A 15,591-nucleotide genomic window follows, 5' to 3' on the forward strand; every position below is an offset into this window, starting at 1 on the left:
TTGCTGTATTGTAGCCTTTTAGTTTCATGAAGTTTTATTTATTGTTTGAATTTAGGCATTCACTTTGAGGATTTTAAGAAAGTCTGTTACTGTGCCAATGATTTCAAGCGTTTGCCTACTTTCTTTTCTATCATATTCAGGGTATCAGGTTTTTTATTTAGATCCTTGATTTATTTGGAGTTGAGTTTTATATATTGCAAGAGATAATGATCAACCTTCATTCTTCCATGTATTATAATCAAATTCCATCAGCATCATTTGTATTGTAAGACCTGGGGTCTCACAGCTCAGGAGTTCAAGATCACACCCTTCCTAGAAACTCTCACAGACCACGACTCGATGTAAATGCAAGAGGCTTCATTTAACCATTGCACAGTGGGGTCACCCCTGCCTGTCCGCAAAGAGATGCACTGGGAGATAAAGGCCTTAGGTTTTTAGAAGACAAAGTGTGGGGAATTTGAACTTGCAGTCTTGGCAATTTAGGATTGGATGAGGAAGCTATAAAGGCAGATAATTGGTTAGTCTTAGGTGCTCAATCTTGGCCATACCTGCCAAGTGTGGATGCAGCTGCAATTGAAGGTTTGGGTGGTTAGCTCATCCTTAGAGATTGGGGCTGTGGATTTTTGGCTGTAGGTCAGGAGCTACTCAGAAGAAGGATTGAGGCCATCTTGCTTGGTTGCTAAGAAACACTGTCTCGAAGATAAGGGTCTGGTGGTTCTTTTTGCTGAGTGAAGGTCATTGCTTGCTTGCTTTTTTTATGTCTGTCCTCAGAGATAGGGTCACATTTCTCTGTCCTGTGGAAAGTTACTAAGAGACTTTAGCTTAACCTGCACCTAAAACTCAAAACTATAGGCGTTAGAAGACATACAGGTTACAAAATTAGTCTATCCTTCTCATTTCCCCCTTCTCCTTGTAACTGCTTCAATCATGAAGCAGCTGCAGAGTGAGAATTTTATCTTAAGAAATTTTTTGACTCAACATTTCAGCCTATAGAATGGGACAATTGGCCGAAGATCCATCGTCTGTTATTTCTTCAATATTGATGATTGGACCATTCCTATCTCAGTTTGAAAGAGGCTACAGCTTTTAACAAATCCAGATCAGCTTTCAGCCCAGAGTCAACCAGGTGAAAATCTGCTGAGACAAATTTAGACTAAAGACAGAAGTTAAAATTTGTCTATTAAATGGGAAAAGTGAGGAATCCCAACACCAGGGAAAAACTCATCTGGGATTCGTTTGAGCTATGCCAGATCCAGGTCTCTTTTGATTTTCTGAAACTCATGTGAATTTTCGGTTACAAAAGGAAATATATATTAAAAATCTCAGAAAAGCAATATATCAGCAAATCTAATACAACAACATTTTGAGAGTAACAGGTAAAACTATATCCAACAGCATGGGCACCAGTCAGCTGTTTGTTTTGTATCTTTTATAAACAATTTAAGTATGTCCGTTTGGCAGCCTTTTTGGAGTTAATGGCATCTGAGCAGTGGAATTCAGCCTCTTGGCTATTTTCAAAGTCTAGTCTCTTATAGACTGACCTTGGTGGTCCTACAGCAGACTGCTGTGACCCTGAGAAACTCCGAGCAACCATAGTAACCACACAGCAGGCTCTGTGCAACTTGAGTAAGGCCTCTTATATTTTGGCTAAGTAAAATTGCCTGCGTGAGAAACTGCTTGTACTTTTTTTTTTTAACTTGAACTCTTATATCCTCAGACCCTATATAAACTTTATATCTTTTTATCTAACTGTTATCATAAGACATTGGCAACTAATGTAAAGCCTGTGAGCAGGGCAAACCTGTTTTTCTTTTTACATAAAAGATATTGTACCTAATAGTTTTAACTAACTAATGAACTATCCAATGAGCTGATAGTGGACCTAATTGTCTGCTCTTTAGCTGACAAGCTACCATTAACTAAGCCTAGCCTTCCAGCCTAGCTGTCAATGTGATCAGAGACCTGAGAAGGATAAATGATGAGCTAAGTAAATGTACCAATCAAAATGACAGAGATGACTAGTTAGTCCATTACCTAGGGAGTGTCCCTGGCTCATGTGGTCTCCTGGCTTCCTGAGCAGAGGCAGTCCAGCCATCAGGCATAGAGGATGAGAAGCTGCTTCTGTGGAAAGAAGGAACATGAGAGATTGACTTCACCTTGCCTCTTGCAATGTGAAACAATAGCTCTCCAGGTGTCCATGGTTTTGTCCACAGATTTGGCTGGGTCCTAGCAGTGGGCCAGTTGAGGCAGTATTGCCCAGTGGTTAGCATACCATAATCCAGAGTCGTAGTCATCTATTGTTGTGTCCAAATCTTCTCGGAGACCTTGGGGAGCTACTGCCAGGATTTTGGGACTTTCTGTCACAATAAGCTTACACATGTTAAAATGCCATATTCATCAGATCTCTGATAAGCTTGAGGACCAGCATATCTGAATTACTCTTTGTCTATTTTTATCATTTGCTCTAAAATGTATCCTATAAAAAAAGAAAGTTATACTCTAATTTTGGCATATTCATTAGATGCATGTTTTAGAACCAAATTTTAAGTAGGTCTATATAGGCAAACTTTATGGTTAACCATCCTAAATTTAACCTTAAAGAAAACAACCTAAACAAAGGGATTAGGTAAAGCTCAGTCTTTAGTGTAACTTTAAAGCTGCTCTTTCTGGACTAAAATCAAAGCAAGACCTTTAATCAGGCACAATTTATAAAGGGGCTAGCAAATCTTATGAATCTTATTATTATTATTTTTTAAACTTAACAGCAAAACGCTTTACACACTGAGATCAAATAAGTTTTAGAACCAATTGCCTGCCTAACAGAACAGTACAGAACAAACAACAGTATAGAACAATTTTAAACTGTATGAATTATTCTGTCCACATCAAACCTGTCAGCCTGAATTTTTTTCTCTTAAAGACCACAAAAAAACATTCTGTAATGAAGAATCACCAGCCTTTTTACAGTTTTTTTTTTTTTTAAAACATCATATTTGCAGGTATAAAGAACCAAAACAAACATTTATATGTTCATATGCCCCCTGGCCCCATATACATACACGGACCCTCTACAACAATTTATTTACCTTCAGGTTTATAGCTTTGTTCTTCTGGCTTAACCAGACATTTTTGCTTTAGACAAACTATTCTTTGTCTTTGACATCCCTTTTTTTATTGTTATTTCAGTCCTTTTGCCTTCTGTCTTGCTTTTTAGACAACATAAAAACTTTTATTAAAATCTTTTTTATGGTTCTTTAGGTAGTCTAGAATATACTAAATTATTTTATAGATCTTTACCATCCTGACACGATACACTGTAATAACTGCAGTTTTCTTAATTGGCTCAAACAGCATGGCTTGTTTCTACTTGGCAAAAGTAGAAACATAAATACCAAGGTCTTTTAACCTCCCCAAAGGGTTAAGGAACTGTTTTAAGTTTTTTTTTTTTTTTTTTTTAGACTGCCCAACCAAGGGTTATTGCTTTGAAAACCTGATAAACTTTAAATGTTTTATTACCTTAAGTATCCAAACATTTTTTAAAACTCGTTTTTGCAATATTAAAACAAAGTATCTTCTTTAGGAGTGAATTTACAGAGCACAACCATAAGACCAAAATTTATCAGTGTAAACAATTTAATCGTTAGAACCAGAAGTGTCTCCATCCCTCCAGCCCCTGTCTAAGAGCCGGGACTGACTGAAGCCCATGGGAGGAGGGATGGAAGGAGGAAGGGGGTGGGGTGAACTACTGCTCAGCAGCTGGAGGAGGCAGGTTTTAGGCCAATTCTGAGGGTGTGAGCATTCTGCCAAACCAGTTTTCTGAGCGCCATCCCATCCTGAAAAGTAGGCCACTCTGAGGAACAGAAAGTGTGCCATTTTTTTTAAACTTTAACTGAAAGGTTATGTGCCCTATATTTCAAGGGTGAGGGATAAGGGTGTAGTCACAGTCTGTCCCATAATAAAGTCGTCCATCAAGAAAGTCAAAGAGGCAACAACAATAGAGACAAAGAGAACAAGACAGACAATTAGACAAGGACGCCCTTACGGATGGTACCACAGAAATCTGATTGAGAGGCTGCCTCATGGTGGCCATCTCTGAAAAGAAACAGATGGGAGGAGGACCATTCCAGTCCTAGCCTCGCAAACTGGAGCATCCTCCAGTTCCTAGTCAAGTGATATTCTGACACATCTGTCTATTGCAATGACTGATCAGATGACCAAAAAAGGTCCAAATAGGTGCCTAAACAGAAACAGATTGGTAAGACAGAAACAGGCAAAGCAAAACAGAAATCAGACTAACCTATTCCTAGCTCGACCTCCGAGTTCAGTCTGATGAGGGTTGGGGAAGGGGGATGCCCTTTCCTGGCCAACACACCAAAAATATAAGATCTGGGGTCTTAACAGCTCAGGAGTTCAAGATCACACCCTTCCCAGAAACTCCCACAGACCACGACTCTATGTAAAAGCAAGAGGTTTCATTTAACCATTGTGCAATTGGGTCACCCCGGCCGGTCCACAAAAAGTGGCACCAGGAGATAAAGGCCTTAGGTTTTCAGAAGACAAAGTGCGGGGAATTTGAAGTTGTACTCTTGGCAATTTCGATTGGATGAGGAAGCTATAAAGTCAGATAATTGGTTAGTCTTAGGTGCTCAAGCTTGGCAATATCTGCCAAGTGTGGATGCAGCTGCAATTGAAGGTTTGGGTGGTTAGCTCATCCTTAGAGATTGGGGCTGTGGATTTTTGGCTGGAGGTCAGGAGCTACTCAGAAGAAGGATTGAGGCCATCTTGGTTGGTTGCTACGAAACACTATCTCGAAGAGAAGGGTCTGGTCATTCTTTTTGCTTGCTTTTTTTATATCTGTCCTACAGATAGGGTCACATTTCTTTGTCCTGTGGAAAGTTACTAAGAGGCTTTAGCTTAACCTGGACCTAAAACTCAAAACTATAGGCTTTAGAAGACATACGGGTTACAAAGTTAGTTTAACCTTTTCAGCATATTATTGGTTTCTGTGGAAAATCAGGAGGCTAGAGGAGTGTGAGCCTATATGTGGGTCCTCTTTTTGTTTTAAAAATAAACTTAGGAGGTTGTATGCATCTAGGAATTTACTCAGTTCTTTTAGTTTTTCCAGTTAGTTGGGATGCAGGTTGCTGAAGTATGTACTTATGATCATCTGGATTTCATTGGCCTCTGTTACATTACCTCCCTTTTGGACTCTAATTACTCATTTAGGTTTTATTCTCTTGTTGGATAATTTCATAGAAGCCTGAAAACGCTCAATATATTTTGATCTTGGAAGTTATTCCTCTTTCATTTGGTATTGAATCTTCTGGTGGAGGCAGAACTATCCTCATTTAAGGACAATTCTGCTGTTCCTAGGAGACACAGACCTTCATTACCCTCTCTGACAGCCAGCTGCATGTGCTTATTCAGGTATATAAAGGGGAAAGAGGCTTGGCCATGAATAGGAGCCTGCTTGGGAAGATTGAACCCACAGGTGAACCTCCTACATCCACCCAGCGGCCTGTCTTAGCCATTAAAAGCCAATTTAATACTATGTCCATGTGGTGGTTTGAATTAGAATGGCAACCATAGATTCAAATACTCAAATTCTTGGTCCTCCTGCTAACAGTAGGATGCTGAGGCATGTCCTTGTTGGAGGAGGCATGTCACTGGGAGTGGATTTTGAGGTTTCAAAAGTTTGTACCATTCTCGGTGTCTCTCTCTGTCTTGTCTGTGGATCAAGGTGTAAACTCTCAGCTCTGGAGCTGAGAGCTCTCTGCTCCCATGTCATGCCTATCTGCTGCCATGTGCCTCACCATGATGGTAATAGACTATTCTCTGAAACTGCAAAGCCCCAATAAACTCTGTCTCATATAAGTTGCCTTGGTCATGGTGCCTCATTACAGCAACAGGAAGGTAACTAACACAGTCCATTTAGCAGAATACTAGTGGTATGTTCTCCTGAAAGGCCTATGTCTTGTGTAGCTACGGAGTTTTGGCCCAAAGATGGCATTAGTTATTAGTTTTGTCCTGTGAAATGGGAACTAATTCCAATCAGGAAGTGTTTGGTTACTCTGATGATGGCCAGGCCATGATTGCACCAGTGGGTAAATCTTGCCAGGCCGGTCGTTATGTAGCTTGTGAGGTTCATAAATGGGTAAGACTGATCATTAGTTTTTTTTTCCTTCTGTAGTATGTATAGCACCTCCCCAACTATGAAAACTATCTATGAGGAATGAAGATCCCAGGACAGTTCCAGCTTGATTTCTCTATGTTCTATAACTCAGTGATGTTTTCAGCAATAGGGCCTTGTTATCATGTTCCAGAGGGTAAACAAGAGCATTGGAAATAGCCTGTAATGTTTGCGGAGAAGGAGTCTTTGGGACTTCACCAGTATGCCACAAGAGGCAACACATTCCTGGCCCTGTGCTTTGCTAGCCCGTGGAGTCCTGTAACTCCATATGTATATATTATAGTATATACATGGGGTGAGATGAACTTTCAAGTTGTAATTTGTATTCCATTGATGGCTAAGGATGTCTAAAACAAAACAAAGAAATGTTTATTAGCCATCTGTATTTCATCTTTTGAGAACTTAAGGTCCATGTCCCATTCTTTTGTTTGTTTGCTTGATATTTAGTTTTTGGAGTTCTTTATATATTATAGATGTTGACTCTCTGTTACATGTATAGCTGATGAAAACTGTCCTTTATTTATGGATGGAAAACGATTCAACGACTTTATTTTTTCTCCTACAGCTTATATATCCCAACAAGGTCTTTGAAGCAGTCCAAATATCACAGTTTGGTTACATTCTACTTTTTCTTAAAGTGAAAGATTACAATGAGTACAGGTAAGAAAAACATGTTTCCCAATACTCTCACAGGAACAAATGCTTTATTATAGGTAAGAAACAATATGAGGAACAAATGTATGCCCCTCCCCAAGTCCACTGGTAGGGGAGGTCCTCTTCTCCTTCCTTCTGATCCTAGTCAATTAGGTCTCATCAGGAGTGGCTGTGTTGTTGTCTTCTGTGGCCTGGAAAGGCTGCTCCCCACTCAGGGGGAGGTAGAATCAGTTATCTTAAAAAGGTAATCTTAGAAAAATTTTAAAAGTATCACAAGGATTTTCCTATTCTTTGAGCTGCCTCTTAACTTGAACGATGGTATCCTTTGCTGTATTGTAGCCTTTTAGTTTCATGAAGTTTCATTTATTGTTTGAATTTAGGCATTCACTGTGAGGGTTCTGTTCAGAAAGTCTGTTACTCTGCCAGTGAGTTCAAGCATTTTCCCTACTTTCTCCTCTATCAGATTCAGGATATCAGTTCTTTTGTTCAGATTCTTGATCTATTTGGAGTTGAGTTTTATGTATGGCAAAAGATAATGATCAACTTTCATTCTTCCATGTATTATTATCAAATTTCATCAGCATCATTTGTATTGTAAGACCTGGGGTCTCACAGCTCAGGAGTTCAAGATCGCACCCTTCCTAGAAACTCTCACAGACCACGACTCGATGTAAATGCAAGAGGCTTCATTTAACCATTGCACAGTGGGGTCACCCCTGCCTGTCCACAAAGAGATGCACTGGGAGATAAAGGCCTTAGGTTTTTAGAAGACAAAGTGTGGGGAATTTGAAGTTGTACTCTTGGCAATTTAGGATTGGATGACAAAGCTATAAAGTCGGATAATTGGTTAGTCTAGGTGCTCAATCTTGGCCATACCTGCCAAGTGTGGATGCAGCTGCAATTGAAGGTTTGGGTGGTTAGCTCATCCTTAGAGATTGGGGCTGTGGATTTTTGGCTGTAGGTCAGGAGCTACTCAGAAGAAGGATTGAGGCCATCTTGCTTGGTTGCTAAGAAACACTGTCTCGAAGATAAGGTTCTTTTTGCTGAGTGAAGGTCATTGCTTGCTTGCTTTTTTTATGTCTGTCCTCAGAGATAGGGTCACATTTCTCTGTCCTGTGGAAAGTTACTAAGAGGCTTTAGCTTAACGTGCACCTAAAACTCAAAACTATAGGCGTTAGAAGACATACAGGTTACAAAGTTAGTCTAAACTTTTCAGAATATTATTGGTTTCTGTGGAAATCAGGAGGCTTGACGAGTGTGACCCCTATATGTGGGTCCTCTTTTTGTTTTTAAAATAAACTTAGGAGGTTGTATGTATTTAGGAATTTATTCAGTTCTTTTAGTTTTTCCAGTTAGTTGGGATGCAGGTTGCTGAAGTATGTACTTATGATCATCTGGATTTCATTGGCCTCTGTTACGTTACCTCCCTTTTGGACTCTAATCTTACTCATCTAGGTTTTATTCTCTTGTTGGATAATTTCATAGAAGCCTGAAAACGCTCAATATATTTTGATCTTGGGAGTTATTCCTCTTTCATTTGGTATTGAATCTTCTGGTGGAGGCAGAACTATATTCATTTAAGTGCAATTCTGCTGTTCCTAGGAGACACAGACCTTCATTACCCTCTCTGACAGCCAGCTGCCTGTACTTATTCAGGTATATAAAGGGGAAAGAGGCTTGGCCATGAATAGGAGCCTGCTTGGGAAGATTGAACCCACAGGTGAACCTCCTACATCCACCCAGCGGCCTGTCTTAGCCATTAAAAGCCAATTTAATACTATGTCCATGTGGTGGTTTGAATTAGAATGGCAACCATAGATTCAAATACTCGAATTCTTGGTCCTCCTGCTAACAGTAGGATGCTGAGGCATGTCCTTGTTGGAGGAGGCATGTCACTGGGAGTGGATTTTGAGGTTTCAAAAGTTTGTACCATTCTCGGTGTCTCTCTCTGTCTTGTCTGTGGATCAAGGTGTAAACTCTCAGCTCTGGAGCTGAGAGCTCTCTGCTCCCATGTGCCTCACCATGATGGTAATAGACTCATTCTCTGAAACTGTAAAGCCCCAATAAACTCTGTCTCATATAAGTTGCCTTGGTCATGGTGTCTCATTACAGCAACAGGAAGGTAACTAACACAGTCCATTTAGCAGAATACTAGTGGTAGGTTCTCCTGAAAGGCCTATGTCTTGTCTAGCTACGGATTCTTGGCCCCAAAATGGTATTAGTTATTAGTTTTGTCCTGTGAAATTGACCTAATTACAATCAGGAAGTGTTTGGTTACTCTGATGATGGCCAGGCCATGATTGCACCAGTGGGTAAGTCTTGTCAGGCCTGTCATTATGGAGCTTGTGAGGTTCATAAATGGGTAAGACCTCTGATCATTAGTTTTTTTCCTTCTGTAGCATGTATAGGACCTCCCCAACTATGAAAACTATCTACGAGGAATGAAGATCTCAGGTCAGTTCCAGCTTGATTTCTCTATGTTCTATAACTCAGTGATGTTTTCAGCAATAGGGCCTTGTTACCATGTTCCAGAGGGTAAACAAGAGCATTGGAAATAGCCTGTAATGTTTGAGGGGAAGGAGTCTTGGACTTCACTGGTATGCCACAAGAGGCAACACATTCCTGGCCCTGTGCTTCGCTAGCCCGTGGAGTCCCGTAACTCCATATATATATACTGTAGTATATATATGGGTGAGATGAACTCTCAAGTTGTAATTTGTATTCCATTGATGGCTAAGGATGTCTAAAACAAAAAAAAAGTAAATGTTTATTAGCCATCTGTATTTCATCTTTTGAGAACTTAAGGTCCATGTCCTATTTTTTTGGTTGTTTGCTTGATATTTAGTTTTTGGAGTTCTTTATATATTATAGATGTTGACTCTCTGTTACATGAATAGCTGATAAAGATTCTCCTTTTTATGTGAATAGAAAAGGATTCCAATAACTTTACTTTTTCTTTTACAGCTTATATATCCCAACAAGGTCTTTGAAGCTGTCCAAATATCACAATATGGTTACATTCCACTTTTGTTTTTTCAGTGAAACATTACAATGAGTACAGGTAAGAAAAAACATGTTTCCCAATACTCTCACAAGAACAAATGCTTTATTACAGGTAAGAAACAAATATGAGGAACAAATTATTCCCAAGAACCCATATACACTTGTAAGTAACTAAGAAACTTGTTATAGATTAGCAAAGTGTGAGCAAGCAAGGTAAACTCTCAGTCAGCTGTTTCTTTACTGGAAGGCTTCACTTTACACTTATAAGAAAGAATCAGTAATCTTAAAAAGGTAATCTTAGAAAAATTTTAAAAGAATCACCATGATTTTCCCATTCTTTAAGCTGCCTCTTCACTTGAACGATGGTATCCTTTGCTGTACTGTATCCTTTTAGTTTCATGAAGTTTCATTTATTGTTTGAATTTAGGCATTCACTGTGAGGGTTCTGTTCAGAAAGTCTGTTACTGTGCCAGTGAGTTCAAGCGTTTTCCTTACATTCTTCTCTATCAGATTCAGGGTATCAGGTCTTTCATTTAGATCCTTGATTTATTTGGAGTTGAGTTTTATATATTGCAAGAGATAATGATCAACCTTCATTCTTCCATGTATTATTATCAAATTTCATCAGGATCATTTGTATTGTAAGAGCTGGGGTCTCACAGCTCAGGAGTTCAAGATTGCACCCTTCCCAGAAACTCCCACAGACCATGACACGATGTAAAAGCAAGAGGAGTCATTTAACCATTGTGCAATGGGGTCACCCCTGCCGGTCAGCAAAGAGTGGCACCAGGAGATAAAGGCCTTAGGTTTTTAGAAGACAAAGTGTGGGGAATTTGAAGTTGCACTCTTGGTAATTTAGGATTGGATGAGGAAGCTATAAAGGCAGATAATTGGTTAGTCTTAGGTGCTCAATCTTGGCCATACCTGCCAAGTGTGGATGCAGCTGCAATTGAAGGTTTGGGTGGTTAGCTCATCCTTAAAGACTGGGGCTGTGGATTTTTGGCTGTAGGTCAGGAGCTACTCAGAAGAAGGATTGAGGCCATCTTGCTTGGTTGCTAAGAAACACTGTCTCGAACATAAGTGTCTGGTGGTTCTTTTTGCTGAGTGAAGGTCATTGCTTGCTTGTTTTTTTTATATCTGTCCTCACAGATAGGTTCTTTGTCCTGTGGAAAGTTACTAAGAGGCTTTAGCTTAACCTGGACCTAAAACTCAAAACTTTAGGCGTTAGAAGACATACAGGTTACAAAGTTAGTCTAGTCCTTTCAGACTATTATTGGTCTCTGTGGAAAATCAGGAGGCTAGAGGACTGTGAGCCTATATGTGGGTCCTCTTTTTGTTTTTAAAATAAACTTAGGAGGTTGTATGTATTTAGGAATTTACTCAGTTCTTTTAACTTTTCCAGTTAGTTGGGATGCAGGTTGCTCAAGTATATACTTATGATCATCTGGATTTCATTGGCCTCTGTTACATTACCTCCCTTTTGGACTCCAATCTTACTCATTTAGGTTTTATTCTCTTGTTGGATAATTTCATAGAAGCCTGAAAATGCTCAATATATTTTGGTCTTGGAAGTTATTCCTCTTTCATTTAGTATTGAATCTTCTGATGGAGGCAGAACTATCCTCATTTAAGCGCAATTCTGCTGTTCCTAGCAGACACAGACCTTCATTACCCTCTCTGATAGCCAGCTGCATGCGCTTATTCAGGTATATAAAGAGGAAACAGGCTTGGCCAAGAATAGGTGCTTGCTTGGGAAGATTGAACCCACAGGTGAACCTCCTACACCCAGCGGCATGCCTTAGCCAGTAAAAGCCAATTTAATACTATGTCCATGTGGTGGTTTGAATTAGAATGGCAACCATAGATTCAAATACTCGAATTCTTGGTCCTCCTGCTAACAGTAGGATCCTGAGGCATGTCCTTGTTGGAGGAGGCATGTCACTGGGAGTGGATTTTTGAGGTTCAAAAGTTTGTACCATTCTCAGTGTCTCTCTCTGTCTTGTCTGTGGATCACGGTGTAAACTCTCAGCTCTGGAGCTGAGAGCTCTCTGCTCCCATGTCATGCCTATCTGCTGCCATGTGCCTCACCATGATGGTAATAGACTATTCCCTGAAACTGTAAAGACCCAATAAACTGTCTCATATAAGTTGCCTTGGTCATGGTGTCTCATTACAGCAACAGGAAGGTAACTAACACAGTCCATTTAGCAGAATACTAGTGGTAGGTTCTCCTGAAAGGCCTATGTCTTGTCTAGCTACGGATTCTTGGCCCAAAAATGGCATTATTTATCAGTTTTCTTCTGTGAAATGGGACCTAATTTCAATCAGGAAGTGTTTGGTTACTCTGATGATGGCCAGGCCATGATTGCACCAGTGGGTAAGTCTTGCCAGGCCTGTCATTATGGAGCTTGTGAGGTTCATAAATGTGTAAGACATCTGATCATTAGTTTTTTTTCCTTCTGTAGCATGTATAGCACCTTCCCAACTATGAAAACTTTCTATGAGAAATGAAGATCCCAGGTCAGTTCCAGCTTGATTTCTCTATGTTCTATAACTCAGTGATGTTTTCAGCAATAGGACCTTGTTATCATGTTCCAGAGGGTAAACAAGAGCATTGGAAATAGCCTGTAATGTTTGCGGAAAAGGAGTCTTTGGGACTTCACCGGTATGCCACAAGAGGCTACACATTCCTGGCCCTGTGCTTTGCTAGCCCGTGGAGTCCCGTAACTCCATATGTATATACTATAGTATATATATGGGTGAGATGAACTCTCAGGTTGTAATTTGTATTCCATTGATGGCTAAGGATATCTAAAACAAAAAGTTTATCAGATATCTGTATTTCATCTTTTGAGAACTTAAGTTCCATGCCCCAGTTTTTTGGTGGTTTGCTTGATATTAATTTTTGGAGTTCTTTATATATTATAGATGTTGACTCTCTGTTACAGGAATAGCTGTTAAAGATTCTCCTTTTTTTGTGGATGGAAATGAATTCCAACAACTTTATTTTTTCTTTTACAGCTTATATATCCCAATAAGATCTTTCAAGAAGTACAATTATCATAATATTGCTACATTTTATTTTTTCTTTAAGTGAAAGATTACAATGAGTACAGGTAAGAAGAACTTGTTTCCCAATACTCTCACACAAGCAAATGCTGTATTATAGGTAAGAAACAAATATGAGGAACAAATCATTCCGAAGAACCCATATGCACTTGTAAGTGACTAAGCAACTTGTTATAGATTAGCAAAGTGTGAGCAAGCAAGGTAGTTCTCAGCCAGCTGTTTCTTTACTGGAAGGCTTCAATTTACAGTAACAAGGAAAGAATCAGTTATCTTAAAATGGTAATCTTACAAAAATTTTAAAAGAATCACAGGATTTTCCTATTCTTTGAGCTGCCTCTTCACTTGAACAATGGTATCCTTTGCTGTATTGTAGCCTTTTAGTTTTATGGAGTTTCATTTATTGTTTGAATTTAGGCATTCACTGTTAGGATTCTGTTCAGAAAGTCTGTTACTGTGCCAGTGAGTTCAAGTGTTTTCCTTACTTTCTCCTCTATCAGATTCAGGGTATCAGTCTTTCATTCAGATTCTTGACCTATTTGGAGTTGAGTTTTATGTATGGCAAGAGATAACAATCAACTTTCATTCTTCTATGTATAATTATCAAATTTGATCAGCATCACTTGTGTATTATTGGTATCTGTGGAAAAACAGGAGGCTAGAGGAGTGTGAGCCTATATGTGGGTCCTCTTTTTGTTTTTAAAATAAACTTAGGAGGTTGTATGTATTTAGGGATTTACTCAGTTCTTTTAGTTTTTCCAGTTAGTTGGGATGCAGGTTGCTGAAGTATGTACTTATGATCATCTGGATTTCATTGACCTCTGTTACATTACCTCCCTTTTGGACTCTAATCTTACTCATTTAGGTTTTATTCTCTTGTTGGATAATTTCATAGAAGCCTGAAAACGCTCAATATATTTTGGTCTTGGAAGTTATTCCTCTTTCATTTGGTATTGAATCTTCTGGTGTAAGCAGAACTTTCCTCATTCAAGTGCAATTCTGCTGTTCCTAGCAGACACTGACCTTCATTACCCTGTCTGACAGCCAGCTGCATGCGCTTATTCAGGTATATAAAGGGGAAACAGGCTTGGCCAAGAATAGGAGCCTTCTTGGGAAGATTGAACCCACAGGTGAACCTCCTACACCAGCGGCATGCCTTAGATTCAAGTCACTTTTGACAGTGATGCTATCCTTTGTTTCTGTTGCAAAACAATACAGGAACAAGAATGAGATCATTTTCACCAATGACAAAGGCCACTTGGACAAGGATGACAGTGAAAAACCCAGTGTTCTAGGTGGCTGACACATACAAAGCTTAAGATGAGAGTCAGAGAGACAAAATTCCAGGGTTTCATCTGGAATCCTATGTATCCATGGATAGCAACAGTTGAAGATGAGAAAACTTCAAGATCACCAATGAGGACAACAGAAGATTCTTTTCAAGTGTGATGAGATCAGTGGATGCGTGGATGAAAATCCAACTGCAGGGAAGGAAGAATACGACTAGCATCACCATTACCAGTCTAAAGTCAGGGTTGGTGACATGTCAGGCAGAAGGCCTGTGGCTTCCCTACTGAGGTAGCTCACCCTCTGTGGTGCTCCTTTAGGGCCTACTGTAGAAGAATTTGATTAATCTAAGTAGTGACACAGCATTCCTGCACAGGAGAACATTGGGAAGGCTGCAATCCAGAAAGTTCTGGGCAGCTTTAATGTTGATCGGCTGCAGTCATTTCCTGGGCACTCCCAATATTTGAATAAAGGTCATGTGTATATGGAGAAGTAGTAACGCTGCATTCTGTAAGCTCGGAACCATGATCAGAAAATTCAGTATTTTAAACTGCTCACAATTTGCGCCAAAATGTAGACATTTTAAGTCCATTCCTGTGCTGATAGAATGTTATGACAATATCTCTTCTATTCTGAGGGGCTGGAACTTTTGCTGGATTTCCTAGCCAGAGTTAACAGTCCATTTTATAAAGGGTTTTATAATAAAGATTACTTTATACTTAAGCCTACTGTATACTCAGTCTATTTAATCTACCTTTAAGAGAACAATGTAACAGCTGGATCTGGAGGCAAAGATGGGCAGATTTCTGTGAGCCTGAGTTTAAAACTTGCCTGGTCTACAGAGTGTTTTTGACTGCCAAAGCTACACAGAAACTCTGACTCAACAAACAAAAAGAACAATGTAAGAACCAACTTTACTTGACTCAGGTTTCCCATGTCATCAGCTTTTACAACCTAAGCTAATGCATAGCTGAAATCTTAAGTCATGTCCTCAGCCATGCCCTTGACCTGGAGTAATGCATGCATGTATGTACATTATACTGGAAACATCAACCATAGATTAAAAGCAATCTTAAAAATGAACACTCAATATAAATGTTGAAGATGACATAGATATTGCTTAACAATGGTGTTTGTAGTACTGTTATCTGGGTCACTGGGGTCACAGGAGTTAATGACTTAATCCTGTGTAAAACTGTTAATGATTTTAGTACAGTATCCCTCATTCCTTCCCCATGTGATGCTTTCTGTGCTATTCAATAAAAGAGAGAACAAAGCTCTTAGTGAGGGACATAGACTCAAACATATACACACAAATGAGATTGTGAGAGAGGAGAGGAGAGAGGAGAGAGAAGATCAAACAAACAGGAACAGGGGCAAACAGGTTCATA

At 39.5% G+C, this 15,591-nt stretch overlaps 1 long non-coding RNA gene across 1 annotated transcript in view; it reads left to right on the forward strand.

Moving 5' to 3' along the window:
* The window catches only part of LOC132653481 (uncharacterized), a 39,638-nt gene extending 24,776 nt beyond the window's left edge, over positions 1 to 14,862 (forward strand). Inside the window, exons 11-16 of the long non-coding RNA XR_009591210.1 lie at positions 6,756 to 6,850; positions 9,244 to 9,298; positions 9,809 to 9,905; positions 12,313 to 12,367; positions 12,869 to 12,963; positions 14,132 to 14,862. This is a non-coding gene — a long non-coding RNA (uncharacterized LOC132653481). The remainder of the gene's footprint in view (positions 1 to 6,755; positions 6,851 to 9,243; positions 9,299 to 9,808; positions 9,906 to 12,312; positions 12,368 to 12,868; positions 12,964 to 14,131) is intronic.
* Positions 14,863 to 15,591: the final 729 nt, after the last annotated feature.

This window comes from Meriones unguiculatus, chromosome 4 (genome assembly GCF_030254825.1).
Source record: "Meriones unguiculatus strain TT.TT164.6M chromosome 4, Bangor_MerUng_6.1, whole genome shotgun sequence".
Taxonomy (NCBI): Eukaryota; Metazoa; Chordata; class Mammalia; order Rodentia; family Muridae; genus Meriones; species Meriones unguiculatus.